At 40.8% G+C, this 22,609-nt stretch overlaps 1 protein-coding gene across 5 annotated transcripts in view; it reads right to left on the minus strand.

Annotated features, from left to right (window-relative positions):
* Nucleotides 1–22,609, minus strand: part of cntn3 (contactin 3) — a 1,582,783-nt gene that overhangs the window by 1,075,752 nt on the left and 484,422 nt on the right. For 4 of the 5 annotated variants that reach the window (XM_033036732.1, XM_033036731.1, XM_033036727.1 and 1 more), the window contains exon 3: nucleotides 16,452–16,536. The gene's annotated coding sequence lies outside the window, so the exon portion shown is untranslated. Of the gene's footprint in view, nucleotides 1–16,451; nucleotides 16,537–16,638; nucleotides 16,719–22,609 lie in introns of those variants that run through there. The other variant, XM_033036729.1, reaches the window with a different exon arrangement.

The raw sequence follows: 22,609 nt of genomic DNA on the forward strand, positions 1-22,609 counted from the left end.
TCAATGGGTCACCCCTACACTATAACCCATTTCCTACATACCTCTGGGTGAAACTAGATCGGCAGCTGATCTACAAGCAACTCCTTGAGGCTCTCCATGCTAAAGTCTCGGCGCGGAACAACCTCCTTCGTTGCTTGGCTGGATCGTCATGGGGCACCAGGACATCTACTCTCCGAACCAGTGCTCCTGCACTCGTGTACAGCGCCGCTGTGTACACCGCCCCTGCATGGTGCCGCAGCGCTCACACTAGCAAGCTAGATGCCTTCCTCCACGACACCATGTGGATCATCACCGGCAGCCTACGCACTTCTCTGACAGATCTTCTGCCGGTGCTCGCAGGCATCGCACCCGCCAAACTTCACAGAGAGTACTTCACCCACAGGCTGGTGTGCAAGGCCCCATCGGACACCAAACATCCTTTGCATCAACTCGCCCAGGACCTCAACGCCTGTCATCTCGTCGCCCCTTCTCCCGTCACGCAGCGACCCTCTGTGGCTCCTGGTTTCAACACACTAGGAGCATGGAGAACCAGCTGGGAACATACTCATGAACTCCACAATTCACTGTTGCACTGAACACCACAGTCCCACCCGGCTCGGACCTGCCCCGCAAAGAATGGGTCGCCCTGAACCGGCTCCGTACAGAGGTCAGCCGGTGCAACGCCAACATGCATCGCTGGGGGCTGAGTTCATCAGCAGCCTGCATGTGTGGAGCAGACCAGCAAACAGCCCAGCACGTCATTTTTGACTGCGCTGTCCTACGCCCCCTGGTGGAGGGGTAAACCTCACGGCCCTCGACAACAGCAATTGAACTGGCTACAGTGCCTGGAGGGTGTTACATAACCTCTGCTGCCTCAAACGCAAGAAGAAGATCCATTCTAAGCCATAAAACTTGGTCGATGTTATAATATAAAGGCATATAGAGTCATAGAGTCTTATTGGGTGGAAACAGGCCATTCGGCCCAACTTGCCCATATTGGCCAACATGTCCCATCTACACTAGTCCCACCTGCCTGCATTTGGTCCATATCCACCTAAACCTGTCCTATCCATGTACCGGTCTACATGTTTCTTAAACATTGCGATAGTACCTGCCTCAGCTACCTCCTCCAGCATCTCGTTCCATACGCTCATCACCCTTTGTGTGAAAAAGTTATCCCTGAGGTTCCTATTAAATATTTCCTCCCTATGTCATCTGGTTCTTCATTCCCCTACTCTGGGCAAGAGACTGTGCGTCTACCCGATCTATGCTTCCCTTCCCCAGTTAAAGGATTGAGTCATAAAGTCATATTGCAGATTTATACAATTTAGGTTAGGGTACATTTGGAGTATCGCGTGCAGTTCTCTTTGCCCCATTACATGAAGGATTTGGACACTACGGAGAAGGTGCACCAGAATGCTGCTTGGATTACAGAATATTAAATATAAGGAACAGGCATAAATTGTTTTCTATGGAACATTGGAGGTTGCAAGGATACAATTATAAATTGAGAGGCATAGATAGTGTAGACAATCAGAATATTTTTTTCCTCGGTAGAAATGTCAAAGACTAGAGGGCAAAGCTTTAAGGTGAGGGGGCAACATTTAAAGGAGACATGTAGAGCAACTTTTTTTTTTCCCCCACTGAGAGTGGTGGAGGCAAATAAGATAGTGGCTTTTAAGATGCATTTAGAGAGGTACATGTGTATGCAGAGAATGGAGAGATATGGTACACATGCAGGCAGAGGAGATTAGTTTAACTTGGCATCATATTTGGCGTGGAAATTGTGGTTGAAGGGCCTATTTCTGTGCTGTACTGTTCTATGTTCTATGTTTTAATATGCAGACCAAAATCATTTGTTGCAGAGGGCTGGGGAAGTTAAATTATGCTTGATTTGGTAAGTTTGCCATGAGCTGTATTGATCTCTGTCATTTTGCAATTCTATGCAATATGAGTGTGCATAAAAATATATAATGTAAAATATCTGAGCTACAGAACTGGTGACTTTTCTGGTAAACTGGTGACTGGTGAAATGTCTTTATTTCAACTTTAGCTTGGCTAATCAACCTGTGCGTGTGCGGTGTGTGCGAGTGTGTGTGTGCGAGTGTGTGTACGTGTGCATATACGTTTTTTTGCAGTTCACAAATAATTACACCTCTTAAGGGTAGGAGAATTGCTGCTACAATCTTTGCTGGCTCGATGTGGATCATCATTTATGGAATTGCCTCTCTAAACTCAGTAGAATAAATAAAGAATGTAGATCAGTTATATTTGTTCTATTTCTAAATTCACTTTGAAAATAAATGACAATTCTGAATAGCTGCCTGTTCTTCAGACTGAGTTGTGATGACATACAATTACATGTTTTTCCTTATTCACAATGAGGTAGGAGATATATGACTGAAGTTTTTGAAATAGTCATTTTCTTCCTGTGGAGATGAGGTACTGAAAGCACGTAGATGATGCAATTATAATGCTATCCTTTTCTTTGTCCTGGGTTTTAACTCTTTGAGAGGCAGTATAGAAATTGGAATGTTGTTTTTATGGAGCTGGGAGTAGTTTAACTAAAATAAATGCCTCTGTTTGAATACTCATAAAAACAATCAACGTGCAGATACTGCATATCTGCAATTAAAGTGGAAAATACTGGAAATACTCAGGAAGTCACACAATGTTCATTTAGAGAAAAACTTAGTTAATGCTTTTATCCAGACCTGAAAAGGTCAGAAATCAGACATGTTCTGAAATATATTTACTCAGTGTTGAATCTTAAGGGTGCAGTATTCCAAATTAGAAGCTGAGATACTGTTCCTTAAGTTTACATTTGGCAACATCGGAACAGTTTCGGAGGCAAATGTGTATAAGTGAGTTCACAAATTGAAGTAACATGGAACTGGATGTCCGAAATGAGTATATGGTGCTCCAGAAGTAAACATCTAAAATCATTCAAATGCTCCCCCTGGGCAGATGTAGCCATGACCATATCACCAATAGCACATGCAATACACTTAATTGAATGTGAATTGCTGCTTTAGCTGGAAGGCTTGTTCTGGTCCTCGGAGCAGAGAACGGTAAAATATAAATGGGCAGCCTTGTGGAGCGGTGCAATGATAAGAGAGCGGGGATTCAGTTTGAAAAGCAACCTTCCACCACCACCCTCTGTTTCCATCCATTAAGCCAAATCTGTATCCAGGCAGCTAACTGTCCTTGGATGCCATGTGATCTACCTTCGAGAGTAGCCTGCCTTGTGGAACCTAATCAAAGGCCCTACTGATCACCACATAGGCAATGTCTACATTGTCCCTTGCCCTCGTTAGCCTTCTTGGTTACTTCTTCAAAAAAGCTTAATCAAATGTGTAGGAGACAATCTCCCATGTACAAAACAATGTTAACGATCCCTAATCAGCCTCTGTCTATCCAAATGCAAAAACATCTTATCCTTCAGAATCCTCTGCAGTAACTTACAGCCACAGATGCAAAGCTAACTGGATCTATTGTTCCCAGGTTTTTCTTTGCAGCCCTAAATGGAAACACAATATTAGCCAATCTTCCAGCATCTACCTGCGTCTACTGATTTCAGATATCTCAGCCAGGACTTCTGCAATTTCTTATCTAGTTTCACACAGTGCCCTTAGATATATCTGATAAAGCCTAGGAGATTTATCTATCTTGATTCATCTCTGGAAATTCAGCAACTATTCGATTATAATACTAACTGTCCTCAAGACATTCACCGTTATCTTTCCCAAATCCCCTTGTATTTATGTCTTCCTCTGTGGTAAAAAGAGAGGAGAAATATTCATTGAGGACCAAGTCAATTTAGCATGGATGACCTTTACATTTTACAACCTCACCTATGTCTAGCTTTTTCTAATTCTGGTTAAATGTCATTGACTTGAAATGTTATCGCTGTTTCTCTTCCTGCAGATGTTGCCTGACTTGGTGAATGCTTTCAACATTTGCTATTTCACAATACACTTATCTCTAACTCTTTGTCAATCCACAATCATTTCCACAAGCATAAATTGCCTGTGCACTAACAACATTTTGAAATGCAGAGCAATACAACATAATTTCTGACCATATTTTTCATTGCAAATCTATTAATTAATCAAAGTAAATATGGCAATTACACAGAAGTTGTGGGTGTAGTGAACTGTGTGGAGAACGTTAATATAATTCAAGGAGATGTAGATGGACTGATGGAATAAGGGGATAGATAGGTGACAAATGAAATTTAATGCTGAGAAATGCAAAATTATACATTTTAGAAAAATAAAATAAACAATTGTAAAGAGGGTATACAATAGAATTATCTGTTTGTTTGTGTGCTTAATTTATTGAAAGTAGACAGAGAAAGAGAGTATGAGCAAGCAAAAGATGAGGATAGCTACATATGGAGTATCATGTCCAGTTCTGAGTACCACATATTAAGGAAAACAAAGGCCTTAAAGTGGGTGAAAAAGGACGAGTGAAAACGAGATTTAATAAAATGATAGGTAGATAAAAATGCTGGAGAAACTCAGCGGCTGAGGAAGCATCTATGGAGCGAAGGAATAGGTGATGTTTCGTGTCGAGACCCTTCTTCATTCTTTAATAAAATGATGCTAAGTTTACAGGACTTAGTTTTGTTGGGATAGTATCTCTGGAAGAGAGGAGGTTACAAGAGGATCTGAGAGAGGTAATTAAATCATAAAGAGGAATAGACAGGGGTAAGGTTGAAATTGCCTAAAGGAGTTTTGAATCGAGGAAGGTGAATGGCAAAAAGGCTAAAAAGCAACAGGAGAAAATACTATTTTTATGTAGCAAGTGGTTATCGCCTGAAATCCACTGCCAGGAAAAATTGTGGAGACATATTTTACTGTTTGAAAGAGAGCAGGATGAGTACGAGAAAGGAAATTATTTGTAAGGTTGATGGGAGAGGGACGAGCTGATTGCTTTCACACAGATCCAGTGTAGGTTATAAGCATTCGAAGATGGTTATTCAGAGAACAATTTTACAAACACATTCCCAAATCTCTACAATTTGATTTAGCTGTGTCCAAGAAATTGCACAGATATTAACCATCCCAACAAACAGGCTCACATCTTGTCCAATATAAGGAGTAGGCTAAAAATGATCTTCTTTTGAAAGGATCAGCAATTTGCTACGAGATAGATTCTAGAGTGATTTCTCGCAGGCATCCCTAGTGAAGCAGAATATGGCTGTTTGTCCCAGCGGGAGAATTTAACAGCCTCTTTATTACTGCATTTTACCCAGAACAAAAGTCAACTACGGCACACCATGGTGTAATTTAGTCTTCACCACAGAAGATAAACAACGCATTATTGAATATCTTTATATTACTTAAATAGGTGCCAAAATACAACTTGATTTAACTCAAATACAACTCAGCATGAAAAAAGATTAGAAAATGATTAGAAATATATTTCATTCCATTATCCACTCCATTGAGAATCTTGAAAAAAAAAATCACTTGTGGAAGATTTAAAGGTGAAAGCATCGATCTCAAACAAAATATTCCTTGTGACAAGCAGTTATGCATCATTATGCTCCTAATTTAATGAATTAGTACGTTCACAAACAAAATAACTCGCTAGAGAAAGCAATACTCAATGGGGTTGAGTAATAATTCTGCTCAATGCACTGGTTTGGAAGGTGATGGCAGTGGCCTGAGGAATATGTTGAATCTTAAACAAAATGTTTAAAGCCATGAGAAAAAATGCTGACTCAAACACATTTGTTCCATCAGTAGTCAATCAAACAGTGATAATGTACACACACCCTTTTGTTTCTGCCTCTTCCTCGCACCAAATTGTTGAATTCAGCTGCAATATATATTAAACAAAATGCAAGGTAGACACAAACAGCTGGAGTAACTCAGTGGACAGGCAGCATCTCTGGAGAGAAGGAATGAATGACGTTCGGGGTCGAGACCCTTCTTCAGTCTAAATGCATGCTTCTTCTTACTCTATCAAAACCCACAAATTCCTAATCTAGAGGACTCAGAACTTTGTAATTAACCAAAAATGCACATGCCCCCAGAATGTTAATCAGCACAGCCCCTTTTCCAAATCTGTGACTGTTTACTCCAGTTACGAAAGCCGGTGATGGACTGGGCAGTGGTCACAACTTTTTGTAGTCTTTTTCGCTCCTGGACATTCAAATTGCCGAACCAGGCCACAATGCAGCCAATCAGAATGCTCTCTACCGTGCACCTGTAGAAGTTTAGGGGAATCCTCTTCGACATGCCGAATCTCCGTAAACTTCTCAGGAAGTAGAGTCGCTGATGTGCCTTCTCTATAATTGCATCGGTGTGCTGGGTCCAGGAAAGATCTTCGGAAATATGCACGCCCAGGAATTTAATGGTATTGATCAATGGGTATTGTTCCATTGATGTGAACAGGATTGTGGGTCCTCATGCTTCCCCTACCAGAGTCCACAATCAGTTCCTTGGTCTTGCTGATGTTGAGAGCCAGGTTGTTATGCTGCCACCATTTGGTCAGTCGGTCGATCTCACTTCTATACTCTGACTCGTCCCCATCTGCGATTCGCCCAACAACAGTGGTGTCATTGGCGAACTTGATGATGGAGTTCGCACTATGTCTGGCTACGCAGTCATGGGTATAGAGTGAGTAAAGCAGGGGGCTGAGCACGTAGCCTTGAGGTGCTCCCGTACTAATTGTTACTGAGGATGAAGTGTTTCCGCCAATTTGAACAGATTGTGGTCTGTGGATGAGGAAGTTGAGGATCCAATTGCAGAGGGATGCGCAGAGGCCCAGTTCCGTGAGCTTGGTAACCAGCTTGGAAGCGATGATGGTATTGAACGCCGAGCTGGAGTCTATAAACAATGCATAAAATGATGGGTCGTGATAAAATAATTGTTCCATATACTCAAATGTCAATTGAGTACTCTATATTTCAGAGCATACATAAACACCTATTTGTGGAACCAACAGTTCTTGCTGCAAGAGCTAATGATGATAATCAAGGACCTTCTCAAGAATAACATGTTACAGGTGCACAACCTTTTATCCGAAGATCCAAATAACGAAAACCTCCGAATAGCGGCCATTTTTTCGGTCCTTGAAGAAAGGTCCTTGAAAACGTTCACCAAGGGCGGCCCGCAGAGGTGACAGCGGAACCTCCGGTCAGTCCTCGAAGAAAGGGGAACTAAATCCCCATTCATAAAAGAGAAGGTGAGGGTATATTGCGCGGGAGGGTTAATAATTGACAATATGCTGCTGCCTGCCCGCTGAGTTAAAAAGTTCCCACGGTAGACTCACGATACACAGTGTTTCGTGAGTCTTGCGTGGGAACTTTTTAACTCAGCGGGGCAGGCAGCAGCAGATTGTCGCTCGCTTCAGTTTCACCCCACCTACACCCCTCTGCTTCCCGGCGATGTGTGTGACCCCTTCCCTCCCCTCTGCACCGGCGCGGGGGCTTTGCACTGTCTTCAAGTCGGCGATTGCAGCAGGACCGTGCCAGTCACCGGAGACGTCAGGACCAACGGGACACCGACCCCCAGGCCCACTGCAAGCACGGAGATCCCAGAGACCCACAGCCAGCAGCAGCCCAGCCCCGTTCCAACTCCAGAGGAAAACTGCAAACTGGCCGGAGACGTCAGGACCACCAGAAGCCGTTCCCCGAGCTGCGCCCCCTCATCGGGACACCGACCCCCAGGCCCACTGCAAGCACGGAGATCCCAGAGACCCACAGCCAACAGCAGCCCAGCCCAGCCCCGCTCCAACTACAGAGGAACCTGGGTTGCGGATGACGGGGCGCAGCTCGGGGCGTCGTAGAGGCCCATCGGGGAGCGGGTTCCTGTTGGTCTTGACGTCTCCGGCCACCTGCCATCCTCCGGGAACTGTACCGCCCTTGCAGGAGAGTGGGGTTGTTTGTTGTTGCAGAGGGAGGGGGCAAGGGCAGTACAGTTTCCAGTCTCAGCTCCAGTCCAGGGGGGTGGCCGGAGACGTCAGGACCAACGGGACACCGACCCCCAGGCCCACTGCAAGCACGGAGATCCCAGAGACCCACAGCCAGCAGCAACTCCAGCCCAGCCCCGCTCCAACTCCAGAGGAACACGTAGGGGCAGAAGCTGATGGTGTGCAAGGTACGTCTTGTTCTTGGGGTGGCGGATGAGGGGGCGCAGCTCGGGCTGTGGGCAAACTGCCACTTGTCGCCGTAGCGGCCCATCGGGGAGCGGATTCCTCTGGAGGGGGAGGGGGGTATTGTGCTGTTTGATCGCCCCCTGCTATCCCAGGGACAGGGAGACACAGCGGCTTTTTAGACTGGTGGGCAATCACTTCCAAAGTTCTGCCCACACAGTCAGTACACCTCTCCTACACTGCATTTCATACAAACATTTATTCTGCAAGAAAAAACTACATTGAAGACTCAAACTCGCGACCGAGTTTACTGCCGGGATCAAGGCGCAAACTCGCGACCTTGCGGATATGAGCCGAGCACTCTACCACTGAGCCAGCCATTAAAATCTACGCTAAAAAAATTCCATTCCGAAGACCGACAAATTCTGAATTACGAAAAGTGTCTGGTCCCAAGGCTTTCGGATAAAAGGTTGTGCACCTGTATATACTTTTCAGCTCTCTCAATCTGAGCTCTAGAAGATTTTAATGCCAAACAAACTGTACCAAGATAAAGGTACATCTTTCAAATATTTTCCAGTTGTAAATTATTGACAAGTAACCTTAATTTGGGGTGGGTTGAAACAAGGAACAAGGAACATGGAAGAAACAACTCCGCAGGTCAGGCAGCATCCCTGGGGAACATGGATAGGTGACGGTTTGGGGCGGCAAGCTTCCACAAACTGACTGGTCCTGACCTGATATGTCGCCTATCCGTGTTCTCCAAGTAGTAAACACTGCCCAGTCCATCATCGACTCTGACCTTCCTTCCATCGAGGGGATTTATCGCAGTCGCTGCCTCAAAAAGGCCGGCAGTATCATCAAAGACCCACACCATCCTGGCCACACACTCATCTCCCTGCTACCTTCAGGTAGAAGGTACAGGAGCCTGAAGACTGCAACAACCAGGTTCAGGAATAGCTACTTCCCCACAGCCATCAGGCTATTAAACCTGGCTCGGACAAAACTCTGATTATTAATAACCCATTTTCTGTTATTTGCACTTTATCAGTTTATTTATTCATGTGTGTATATATTTATATCATGGTATATGGACACACTTATCTGTTTTGTAGTAAATGCCTACTATGTTCTGTGTGCTGACGCCAAGCAAGAATTTCATTGTCCTATACAGGGACACATGACAATAAACTCACTTGAACTTGAACTTGATCCGCTGAGTTACTCCACCAATTGTGTCTTTCCTCAATTTAGGGAGTATTTTCTTCCATTAATCACTTCTCTACATTTAAAACCTCTCAATTACATTTGAGAAAACAAATTGTGACTGACATATTTTCAAAATTAAACACCATACAAATTTGCCACATTTTTTCTGAATTTTTACTGGCATGTTAAAATTGTCACAATTTAAAAAGACAATACAGATAAGATGATCCAAATGCTCTCTCTGGCATTAGGATCAGCTGATTTTAAGCAGCATTTCTACAAATTGGAGACACTGATTTGAGGCATAACAATGCACTAAATTAAATGTGCAAACAAATTGCTGTTTTGCCCAGAAGGACTGTTTGTGTCTTATAGAAAGGGACATATTTAGAGGCAGATGTTGTACCTTCTGCGGTTGTATGCAAAACGCACCATGAGAAAGGGATAGTGTCAATCGAGATGGAAGAATGAACAAAGGAAGTTTTCCCTTTGAAATAATTCCTTTGTCTCACTATCCAGGAACCAAAAGACATTGTGCAGGTGAGAATATGATTAGCTTGTATTTCTGCCACTTTAATGTATATATTCTTCCACCTTTTTGTATTGCGTTTCCAATGTGGTTTCTGTTACATTGGTGAAAGCAAATGCAAATTGGGGATGGCTTTGTAGATCACTTTATTTTAGTACACAAGCGTGACCATAGCAGATACCTTTGTTAAATCAATAAACACTCTTGACTATGGACTCTTGATCCTTGAGTTATAAGAAGAGGCTGGATAGCTTGGGGCTTTTTGTTGGAGTGCAGGAAACCGTGGGATGATCTTATTGAAGTGTACAAGATCTAAAGAGGCATGGATAAAGTTAATGTTCTGTCTTGTCAGACAGTAGCCCAAATCTGGAATGGACTGTCAAAGGAAGCTGGAGAAACAGAAACAGAAAACATATGGATCAGAAAGTTAGATAGCGAGGGGCCAAATGCAGGCAACCAGCCCAAATTGGTAACTTGGTCGGCAAAGACAAGATGGGCTGAAGGGCCTGTTTCCATGTTGTGCAACTCTCAGACTCTATGACTCTATGCTATATTAATTCCTGAGTTGAAATATAGTGCTCATTTCTAAAATAGTTTTCTCAGTCCCTCAAAAAGCTAAATATTTTGATGCCAACAAAATACTTTAAAATTATAATTTTGGTTTTATGATACAGGGCATCCATTTGAGCAATTCTCACCAGTTTTCATAAAAATACTTTTGTAGCATTTTGATGTTGAGTGAGTAATATTGGCCAAGGCACCTGGGAGAATGCACCAGATTTTCCTTCACAAGTAGCACAAAAGAGATTGTTTACATTAACCCAAGAGAGCAGACAGAGTTTCTTGTTCAATATTTCAACCTAAAGTTCTTCTCTTCTCCCCCACCAATGAATGTGCTGCACTCCATCAGCGCTGACCTGGAAATGCTAGCCTACATTTTCAATCCCTGGGGTGAACATGCTGATAATAAAAAAAACAACAGAATCTAACAAATTTGTTAACATTTGAATGCATTGCTTGAAAGAGTGGTTGATCTTATTCCACAGTAATCACTAAAATAAAGTTTGAGGCAATATATACATGGTCTATATTCAGGAAATGCTTATGGCTTCATTCAGGCCATCTGCATTCATGAGAGAGGGAGCTTTATGGACAGCCAGTTAATCACAATTGTAAAATATAGGATGAGAGTGAGTTACTCAAATTGATGAAAGTTAGCAATAGATCTCAAAATAGACTGCTGTCTGAATCATTATATTTTCACCATTTACTGAAATGCATTCTTTTGGAAATCAAACAGGCAGTAACAAGATTTGTGGAGTGATATCACATTAGAGAGCAGTATTCACAGTGGACAATAATGCATCCAAAAACAGAACGACTTTCATAGTCGTAAAGAATGAGCAATAAATTAGCAAATGAATTTAAAAGTAAATAGTGTGACACTCTGAAAGAAGAAATAGTGAGGGCAGTTATTCTTTGGAAAATAACTCGAAGAAAGACTGAGTTGTATATATTCACAAGCCAACTATACTTTGACAATGACTAGGACCTACGATATCTGATCTCCAAAATACATCACCACTCTCCTGCTGCTGGAAGTGATTCCAAAGAGTTGAAGATTCTGCTTTGTTTCTACCCAGGTTCCTCAATGCTACAGAGTCAATTGTTACCTTTACATCCAGGGGCAATTCCTCTCATCTCAACTGAACTGCAGGAGTTTATTTTTTTTGTCCTAATATAATGATTTAGGTTTAGGTGGATAGATTGAGTATGTTCCGTAGGTTAAGGGAAAGCACAAAGATCTCCAACTCAATGTTTACTTCGACTTTTGTGTGAAAACAGATTAAAAAAAATATGATACAGGCCATTGTGTAGAATAAGGGTTTGACTTTGCTGATTGAAAGGTATGGTGTTCAAACAACTGACAATGGACAATAGGTGCAGGAGTAGGCCATTCAGCCCTTCGAGCCAGCACCGCCATTCAATGTGATCATGGCTGATCATCCACAATCCATACCCCGTTCCTGCCTTCTCCCCATATCCCCTGACTGTGCTATCTTTAAGAGCTCTATCTAGCTCTCTCTTGAATGTATCCGGAGAAGCGGCCTCCACTGCCCTTTGAGGCAAAGAATTCCACACTCATTACTCTGTGTGAAAAAGTGTTTCATCATCTCCGTTCTAAATGGCTTACTGCTTATTCTTAAACTGTGGCCCCTGGTTCTGGACTTCCCCAACATCGGGAACACGTTTCCTGCCTCTAGCGTGTCCAAACCCTTAATAATCTTATATGTTTCAATAAGATCTCCTCTCATCCTTCTAAACTCCAGAGTATACAAGCCCAGCCGCTTCATTTTCTCAGCATATGACAGTCCCGCCATTCCGGGAATTAACCTAGTATAAGGTTACAAACAAGGCATCATAGCTTTGGAATGAGGTCATGGCAGGGAAAGACGATGGCTCCTAGACACAAGGAAGTCAAGCCAATCATATAAAGCAGTCTAATTGGAAGTTGTTTGATTGAGACTCTAATGATGCTGCTATTGTTTTCTTTTGGCCCCTTGATTGAAGAACATAATTATTGCATAACATAGGCACTGTTGCCATCTAAACTTGATTGAGCAATGGTTTACTCAAACTGAGGGAAGTACATAGACTGACTGTTCTGGCAATATCCAAGTAGGAGGTGAAGTTTTTGCTTAATGTTATTAAGAAAAAAGAAAAAACGCCTGCCAGCATCTCTCTCTTTCTTGCCCCGTAATCCGTTATCCGAATTTCTGCTGTTGGGTAATGAAGTATCATAGATTGTCTCTTCATTCAATATTCATCTCATGAGGACTGTAGGTAATTCATTTCAAAATTCAGCATTTATGCTCAAACAAACATAAATATCAAGACAACACAGTTCCAGAGAACAGAACTAATTTGATAGTACAGGTACTTTCAAATAGCCAGCATATTCACATTGGATCAAACTCTCCTTTGAGCTGCAAGATTATGATTTTATAATTATTAATCTTCAGGACTCTGTTTGACAGAACTCAGTAAAAAAACACTTAATTCCAAATATGGAAGAATTAAGTCGTGATTAATGGCAGAATAATTGATGGACTGAAATGTATTGTTTTTTTTCCATCTCAGACTTATAACAGATGTCATGGGGCTAATACTGCAAGAACTGAATACTTTTCTCATCATGACACTTTGCATGACTCATCTGCCATACTTTACAATTCTGTTGATGGACAAGTTTGAATGCCGAATGAAATTTTCAACAAAAACGGTTTGAGAAGATAATGGAGAAAATGTACCTGAAAAATGAAGCCAAAGAATAATATCTGAGCATCTCTTCACGGAAAATAACAGATAATTCAAAATGTACTCCAAAACAATTAAGTAAACTTATTTATTTAGAAAAGACCAAAAAACATAAACATATCTTTTTATTCGAGTAAGTAGTTTGCTTGCACTTTTGCTCAGTTTTCTGGGTCTGCATCATAATATAAACACATTTAGGTCAGAGGGAGTTCCCCCCGCCACAGGTGCCATGTAATCCCGTGCTACCTGCTGCATGGTCTGATAGTCGGCGACTAAACCATCTCCCTCACCTGGTTTGTCAGGTGAGGAGGGGGCTGTGGACCCTCGGCAGGACCAAAAACAAGACCTGTCAAAGGGTGGACGAGCTCCTAGCGAGCCAACAGCCATCCACACTTCAGTAAAAGTTGCGATCACTGTCGTACATAACATTGTAAAGCACCGTGCCCGTTGATGTTTACAACGATGATGATGATGATTTAAAATTTGGTATTCATATGACAGACAGGGGAAACAGTTTGTACCTGGAATTGTCAGGCATGAATGCTTTGCCATTACCATGTGCAGGCAAAGAAAATTGGGGTCATGTGTGTTCTAAATTAAATCATTTAGAAATATGATGCATTGCACACAACCTTTTCAAGATGCTCATGCATAGTTACGTTTCAATTTTTCATTAATCTTTATCACAAGATCTATATACATAGAAAGCAGCACAAGGTTTCTGTTGAGAAAAATGACATGCATTTATTTAAATCCAGGAACTATGAAGAGAAGTCATCCCTAAAACAAATCATAAAATGGTCAGACTTCAGACACCCAGACTGGGAGAATGTTGACAGATATGCAAAGTGTTGTTTTACACATATTTAAAAAAATAAATAGTATCACTTTTTTAATTGAATTGTTTTATCAATCAAAAATGTAAACCTCACTAAATAGTTTAACTGAACAATTTTTAGCTATGTAAAATTGTTCTTTCATACTTTTACATTTGTTGTTTTATGGTACTTTAAAGAACAGCCAGTCGATTAGACTTTGAGGCACATGATCTTTTTGCACCACAAGATGATTATTGCACCACAAGCAGTAATTAGCCACGAGAGCCCTCTCAGTCATTCAATAAGTTCATTGACCCCGATCTTGCCCCCAATTCCACTTTCCTGTCCTATTCCCAAAACCCTTGACTTTACGACAGCTGAAATATCTGCAATCTGAGCCGTGACTGTATTCAATGATTCAGCTCTGGCAATTCTCTGTGGTCAAGACCTTAAAAGATTCTTAATATTGTTGAGTGTGCAGTCATGTTGTCCATCACAGTGCAAATCAGATGTTGCTTCCATGATATTTAAACTTTCATTTGTGTTCAAACTGCATACATGTGGTAGAAACGCTCATTGGAAGAAACCATGTGGGTCACATATAATTGTGAAGGCCCAAGTATGAGATAAAAAAGTATGCTCCAGTTTATTAAATGGCACATTGAGGAGTTCTCACTGAACCTAGCCACATAGACTGTCCTGGTATCTTTCATGATTTAAAAATAGCCATCAGAGACATACAGTGCCAAATGCCAGCAAGCCATGAGAAAGTAAAACTGCTTCATATCAGGTCCAGTATCTGAAGCAATGACTTCCATTCAGAACTGCCACGTTGCAAATCCCTACCACGAGAGAGGACACACACATTTATTTTTCTGTTATTTCACACAATTTTGGAAGTAACACGTGATTACTGTTCATAGTCCCACAGAAAACCACAATACTTACATGCATGTCTCATTGCACATCATACATGGAAGGATATCACTCTCCCCACAGCCTGCATAAAATTGGCATGGGTCTGCTGTGCCCTCAAGCTCTTAAGAACTTCTTGCCTGATGTGCTTGCAGAGACCACACAGGTGGAAGGGAAGCAGAATCAAAACACATATTGCACTGAATTTTCTGAACTCACAATATCCCATTTAGCTGATTTTGCAATGAATGTGCTGCTCTTACGAATGTTTTTTGAAGTGTTTCATCCATGTCTAGGCACCATGCACGATTATTTAAATAAATATATTTAGCAATTTGAGCTCTCACCCCTCAATTGCACTCCTTTTCAATCATGTCTACTCAGTGTGAGGTGTGCATCATGCATTTGAAATATTTTCAAGTGTCGATTGTTGAATCAAATCATTGTCGAAAAAAAATTTGAAATTAAAATTATTTTTATCAAGAGAAATTCTTTTAAAATCTATCAAAACCTGTTGGCCTGCTAGTGAACCATATTCAGAAAATTGGAAAGGCAAGTAGTGGAAAGTATGATAAATAGGAAATGAAAAGAGAAAATATCGATGTACTCAGCTGGTGAGACACAAACTGGGGAGAGTGAAATAGCTTGTGTTTGAGGTCAATGATTTTTCAGTAGAACGGAAAAAAGGTGGAAATCAGATTTGTTTCAACCTGTATAGAATAAAGGGAATGTCTCTGAATGAATGGAGAGTACATGACATTGAATGGTACATGTGGTGGTGGGAATTGGCCGAGGGGCAGGGACTGTTGAATATGTGATGATGGGATTTGATTTGTCCGGAAAAGTGGTAAATCGAAGATGCATCAAGTTCAGTGGGGAGAGGAATAAACTGCTTCCAACTCCTCCAGCCACGTCACTTGTGATTTTCAAGCCTTTAGCACCATTCTTCAACCAGCACCACGTGTCTCGTTTATTCTCTCTAGGTCTCCATCCAATCACAGATATTTCCTTTGTTCTTTTCATCTCACCCTCTTCTCTTAAAATGTGTATGATTTTTATTTTTTTCTCATTTTGATGAAAGATTATTATCCTGAAACATTAACTTCCTTTCTCTCTCCTTAGATGATGCCTGGTCTACTCAACGCTGTCACCATTTTCTGTTAATATTTTACCTTCTACGTACTTTGCTGGGAGGTCTTCCGACCAACATTTATCAATGATTGGAAACCAATTTTCCATTTAGGTTGCGATACAAAGTTATATTTGGGCAATTTTGACAATACAGCATTTACAATCTATCTGGAGTCTTTGGCATAGGTTCCTATCTCAATGACCTTGAGTAAGTCGCAAGAGCATTTGAGGTGCCGTATATTACACGTCAAAATGCCACTTCAGCTTTGCAGAAACAAGTGTTCGTTTTTAACGAGGTGCATTTATATCAACAACAAGGTCTTGGGTGAACATTTTCATTGTGATTCTGTGAATAAAACCTGCTTGTGCCAAGAATATGCAATTCCTGGCACGTTTTATAATTACAATCGACCCACACTAGTAACATTGAGAAAACCAGCACTTACCCCTGCTCTTTTTTATGGCATTGGTGAGAAGATGCTCATGGTGGAGAGGAGTGGTTCCTATCAGTATGGTATTCCGAGCACTTCACTGTAATGAGAAAGACAAAATAATTAGAAATCTCTTGATGAGAAATATACAGTACGATCCATTGTTTCATAAATATTTTTTTTAAATTTAAATTTAACATACATTTTCCCTTTAAACGCAGCTTTCATAATCCACCTTTACATCCACTCAAAATACTGTTTCCCCCACTTGGTTTAGGCACAAGAGGGCTCTGTGGCAAAAAGCAGACAATACTACTTGTCAGGAAATGATTTCAAACACAAAGTACAACTGACTGCCAATTATGTTTCGATGGCTTCAGTGTTTTTTGAAAGGCCATAGTAAATCTAATTGATGGAACTAATAACTAAAAATAGAATTGCAGATTAGCAATTAGAATTTGCATTTATATCATCATTCCAGTTCAAAAGGGCACATTTTAATTCTGAATCTTGATGAACATAAAATTTGTCGGAAAAAAAGGCTTGTTGCTCATCTACGACACGAGCGATAGACCTACAAGTCACAGCACTCACTATAATCAGCAAGCTTTCGATGTGAACATTAATGGTATCATCATGAGGTATTATTCCTGGAACATTAATTTTCAATGTCAAATGGCAAACATTTGAAATACTGATTGCAGGAAGATGAATGGAGGTTAAAATACCTGGATATATAGTGTATATATATTTTCTAAACCTAGCACATAAGGAAGGGATCATTCACTTTACGCTAAATAACTCAACTGAAAATTGTCATTGCAGTACAGAATGAGGTCATAAAGCCCATATAGTCTGCACCAGCAGGCAAAGAACCAATTCCTCTTTTATCTGCTTGGCCTGCAGCCTTATAGATCACATCACTTCAAATGCCTCGTTGTACAGTTTTTACATTGTGCTGTGCTTCTGTCTTAGAGTCTTGCAGCATGGAAACTGGTCCTTCGGCCCAACTTGCACACACCGGCCAACATGACCCATCTACACTGGTACCACGTGCCTGCTTTTGGCTCAAATACCTCTAAACCTTTCCTGTCCTGTTGAAATGTTTGTTAAATGTTGCGATAGTGCCTGCCTCGACTACTTCCTCCGGCTGCTCAGTCCAAACATCCACTACCTTTTGCGTGAAAAAGTTACCCCTCGCGTAGCTATTAAATCACTCCCCCTTCATCTTAAATGTTCCCCCCTCACCTGTCAGGCCAAGAATTTCAAACACATCTCACCAACTACATAAAAAGAATGCCAATTGTCCTCCAATCCTTCTTCTATTTACTTTCAATCGGTTGTGGATTCCTCTTCAAACCAGTGAAACAGGTGGCTGTCAGCAATGCACTAATAGGAAACTAAGATATGCAATTCATCATTTACTAGTCTTTCATCTTTATCGTGATCAAGTAATTTTCTTTTGTTATGCAAATTGTCTATATCATTTTGGAATACTACATATTTAGTATTTTTTGCTTTTAAATGCAATCATAGCACAAAACCCAGTTTAATGCAGATAATTGCAATTTTTAACAAGTAATTAAAGGCATTTAATGACAATGAAAGACAACTTTACAAAGAAAATTGGACACTGATGGTAAGAAAAGGTTCAATTTTCATGAATTCCTATTATGTGCAACAAATTAAAATGAAAATAAATTACTTCTGCTGTCAGCCACATTGTGAATGGGTGGTGGAATTTAAAATAAAGTAAAATATGAAATTGAAAAATATATGACAACATACAGTACCAGTACTTTCAGTGGACTGGAAAACTTTTTGTACTACTCTATAAATGGATGTAAGCTTCTAGCCTTTCCTCTGAGTGAAAGAATATCAATAATACAACTTCATCTGCACGAGTCAATACATAATTATTCTGTGGTCATTATTTTGTACAAGTTGCAGATATTTTTTTATTTCATTGTAGTGACATACGTCAGCAATAGTGGATAAATATTATTGATTATAATATAAATGTCAATGAAAGGTTGAAAGAGATGCATTATTTATAGACTTTGATTTGACAACATCTTAAGTTCTGGCAACGCCAGCATTATGTGCAGTAAGTGATATCTTTTCCACATTAAAATAATTTGATGTTATATACAATAGAGAGTGAGTAAGAGGTTTAACCCATGCCACCTTGTTGTTGGGTTTGAAGTGGACATCAATGAAGAAACCAACTGTCATGTGAAGTCCACAAGAATGTGTCATGGCCAAAGGAGGTACCTGTGGGCCCAAGACACTGGACCATTCCATCGCTCACGTGCTTGATTATAAATCAATATGCAGGTTTTATAAGCAGAAAGACCTGGTGTCCGTTCTTATCAATATTTCCGTATCGCGTCCAGTACATGATCTGAAAATGGCCTAATTGAGTGTTTCGACATGCAGGATGAATTTTGGCATTTGCTACTTGAAAGTTCTCAAGGTTTTGGAAAGGGCTTTGAATGTATATTAGTATAACGTTTTGACGTGGTGAAACTAGTCTCATACACCACGGGTGAGAAGGAAGAGATTCAGATAAATTTGGAGAGAGTTGATTTACAGCCCCTTTTTACTCCCACAACATTTTACAATCTAGATAATGTTAAGGTGGGCTCGTAAAGAACCGATTATTTCTGTTTGTAGATTTCAGATATATGCAACACTTCCTACAATAGAACAGCAAAAAAGCTTTAGTCAAAATCCATCGCCAAATCTACCTGAATACACACTGCTCAGATGTGCTCTGTTATCAACCCGACAAAATTGACCATGCAAAATTGATGAAGACCCACCCGCCTACACTTCTGGCCCAAGATCAGAAAAATACTTGGGGTAGGGAAATTTTCCAATCATATGGCATGAAATGGTTCCTATGATCCAAAATTTCAGTCAATTTCAAGTAAACCTTTCAAGTGCAGCTCTTAGTGGGAGTCTTGTATTAGAAGTTAGTTTATTCAGGGCTGCAATGTCATATCGGTAAGAAAAATCTCACCGTTAGCTCACCTGCGTTATTCCTCGGGAGAACCATCATTATAATAGTCACACTGATTTTTCCAAAAATATTGATTCCACCCTGTCAAAGTATGATTGACAGAAGGATCGTTTTACCTAGCTTTCAAAAAGGATGATGGAATGCAATATTGAATTCCTGTTTTATCAGTGGATATGGGTTATGAAATGTGAATAGATATTTGCGCATTGTTATGGAAAATGTTAAAGGAATATTGTCAAACTAATGTATTTTAAAATTATTTTGAATCTCCTTTTTTCACCATGAAGTTAATTTACAAATGTGCCATTACATTTGCAGGTCATCAAGTGATTTCACCAGGAATATTGGTTGAAAGAAATGTTGCCTTTATGTGAGAGATTTGATAATGTATTTCCAGTATAATTGTGAAACAATTGAGAAAATCATATTTTAAGTAATAGCAACTGCATGTGTCTCCATGTAACATTTTTCTTCTGAATTGCATCGGTAAACTACGCAAAATGTCACTTGTTTTAGTAGACATATGCTGCTTTTACAAGTAAGATTCTGAGCAATTTGAACCAATGTCATATTTAATAAAGCAATCAAATAGAATTCCAGATTCTGCATTTGTATTATCTTGTGCCTGATGCGTACTATACTAAAATATTTCATAATATTGGTTCAACAAATAATAAAATGTTATTCCAAATAACATCAATAAAATCAGTGTGTCACAAAATCAAATGACTCATTGCCTCTTCCGAAGTACCTCATGTTTTTGAAAGGTGGCATTTCCCTGCTAATTTATGTAGGAAGCAATTCCACTGTCATAATGAGATGATTTCCTTTTAAAAACCATTAGAAAAACACATAATGCCCTTTTAACAAGATTATGCATGCCACTACAATATATTTTACTATCTCTCACAAAAGATTACGTTTGGCAGGCAGGGCTGTTCGGGTACTTAATGTTGATGGGCCTTACACTTAGAGCAATCACATCCCCACCTGACATCCAAATATGCACATCATGCTGTAGGAGTCCCCAGACAGTAGTAAGAACTTGGCTGATATTTCACCTCCCAAAGCCAAACGATGGAGGCTGAATTAAAATCCTATCACCACCAAGGATGGGATTAAGTTACTTACTGCAACAAGAAATCAGACCTCCTCTTTGTGGTTCAGCAATACACTGCCATCTGGAACGCCTTCAGAGCTATCACTTGAAATGTATATAAAGGATCCATCTCTTGTATTATTTAACTATTCCAATGCAAATTCCCTTCAACAGAACAACCAAGATAATACCTAATAAATGCATCATTCATCTACCAACGTATTTAATTTTCCTTTCCAACCTCATTAACCAAATTGCTTTCTCCATGTTTAATAATTCTGAAGAAAATGAAAATCTGCATATTTCAGATTATTTAAAACAATCAAAAATATCACAAAGAATATTGTATTTTTACCAAACAGTGGACCAAATAAAACGTCTTCTCTCTCACAACTTCCTTTCTGGTTTATGTAGGGGAAAAAACTGCAAGAGCTGGTTTACACCAAAGATAGACACAAAATGCTGGAAGGAATGGGTGACGTTTTGCGTCGAGATCCTTCATCAGGGGAGAGAGAGATATAGAGATGAGGTTTAAGGTGTGAAAACGAGGCATCAAAGAAGTTGCAGTTTAATCTAGAATAGATCATTGATAGCGAGGAGAAGGTGATAACGAAGTATATCAAGATAAAACTTAATTGCATTATATTGTATTGTAATTAATTTATTACTAAAGGATGTAAAAACATAAAAGGAATTTGATTAGCCATACAGTCATACCAAAAAAGCAACAAGACACAACTACATAAAAGTTACTATAAACATCCCCCACATTCCTCACCGTGATGAAAGGCAATAAAGTTTAGTTTTTAGTTTAGTTTAGTTTAGAGGTACAGCACGGAAACAGGCCCTTCGGCCCACCGAGTCCCCACCGACCAGTGATTCCCATACACTAACACTATCCTACACACAAGACAACTTACATTTTTAATGAAGCCAATTAGCACCTCGAAAAAACCCCACATGGTCACAAAGTCTCATCTTCTTTCCTCCTTGTTCTCCCGCGGACGGGGCAGTCGAACTATCCGCAGTCAGGGTGATCGAAGCTCCCACAGCCAGCGATAGAAGCTCCCGCGTCGGGACGATCGAAGTTCCCGTGATCGGGGCAGACAAAGCTCCTGCGGCTTGGAGCTCCCGAAGTAGGTCGCTAACCAAGGGACAACAAGCTCGTTGATGTAAAGTCTGCAGGCTCCCGTGGTTGGAGCTCCCGAAGTCGATCCCCAGCAACAGGCGGCCAGTTCCACGATGTTAGGCTGCAGCGCGGACGGAGATACGATACGGAAAAGTTGCAAATCCGTTGAGGAAAGAAATAAGAAAAAGTTTCCCCCAACCACCCCACCCCCCACATAATCCAAAACTAAAGATACACTAAAACATACATTTAACAACAGACCGTTGACGAGGCTGCCACTGTACGGCGCCACCTGGTGGTCAGGGGGACAGCCAGACTGGTCAAAGAACTAGGAAGGGGGAGAGGTGGAGAGAGAGGGAAAGCAATGTTTACTTGAAGTTAGATAAGTCAGTGTCCATACCACTGAGGTGTAAGTTGCCTGCTCCTTGCCTTCTGGCTGCATTTCTCACCCACCATCCTCATCTTTGGACACCCTGTGCGTAGGGGAGAGGGTAGGGCTGAAGATGTCCTGGTTGGGTTGCTCCTGGGCCTGGCCAAGCTGGCCATCCGTGAGTCAAGGCGCCAGACAGTGGAGGGCTCTACCCGAGCCGGCTGCCTGCCCCTTTTCCGGGGTTTACGTCCGTGCCCGGGTGCGGATGGAAAGGGAATACGCCCTGTCTACGGGCACCCTGAGGGAGTTCCGCGACTGCTGGGCACCGAGGGGGGTTGAAGGTATCCTTGACAAGGATTGTAATATAGTTGTTTAGCAGTTGCTTACATATTTGTTCATCTTGTATTATGGTGGTGTTTTGTTTTATTGTATTGTAAATACAATTTTAATATTTGAATAAATATTTTTGATTAAAAAAAAAAAAAAAAAAAAAAAGAGGTGTAAGTTGCCCAAGCGAAATATCAGGTGCTGTTCATCCGATTTGCACTAG

The sequence above is a fragment of the Amblyraja radiata genome, chromosome 18 (assembly GCF_010909765.2).
Source record: "Amblyraja radiata isolate CabotCenter1 chromosome 18, sAmbRad1.1.pri, whole genome shotgun sequence".
Taxonomy (NCBI): Eukaryota; Metazoa; Chordata; class Chondrichthyes; order Rajiformes; family Rajidae; genus Amblyraja; species Amblyraja radiata.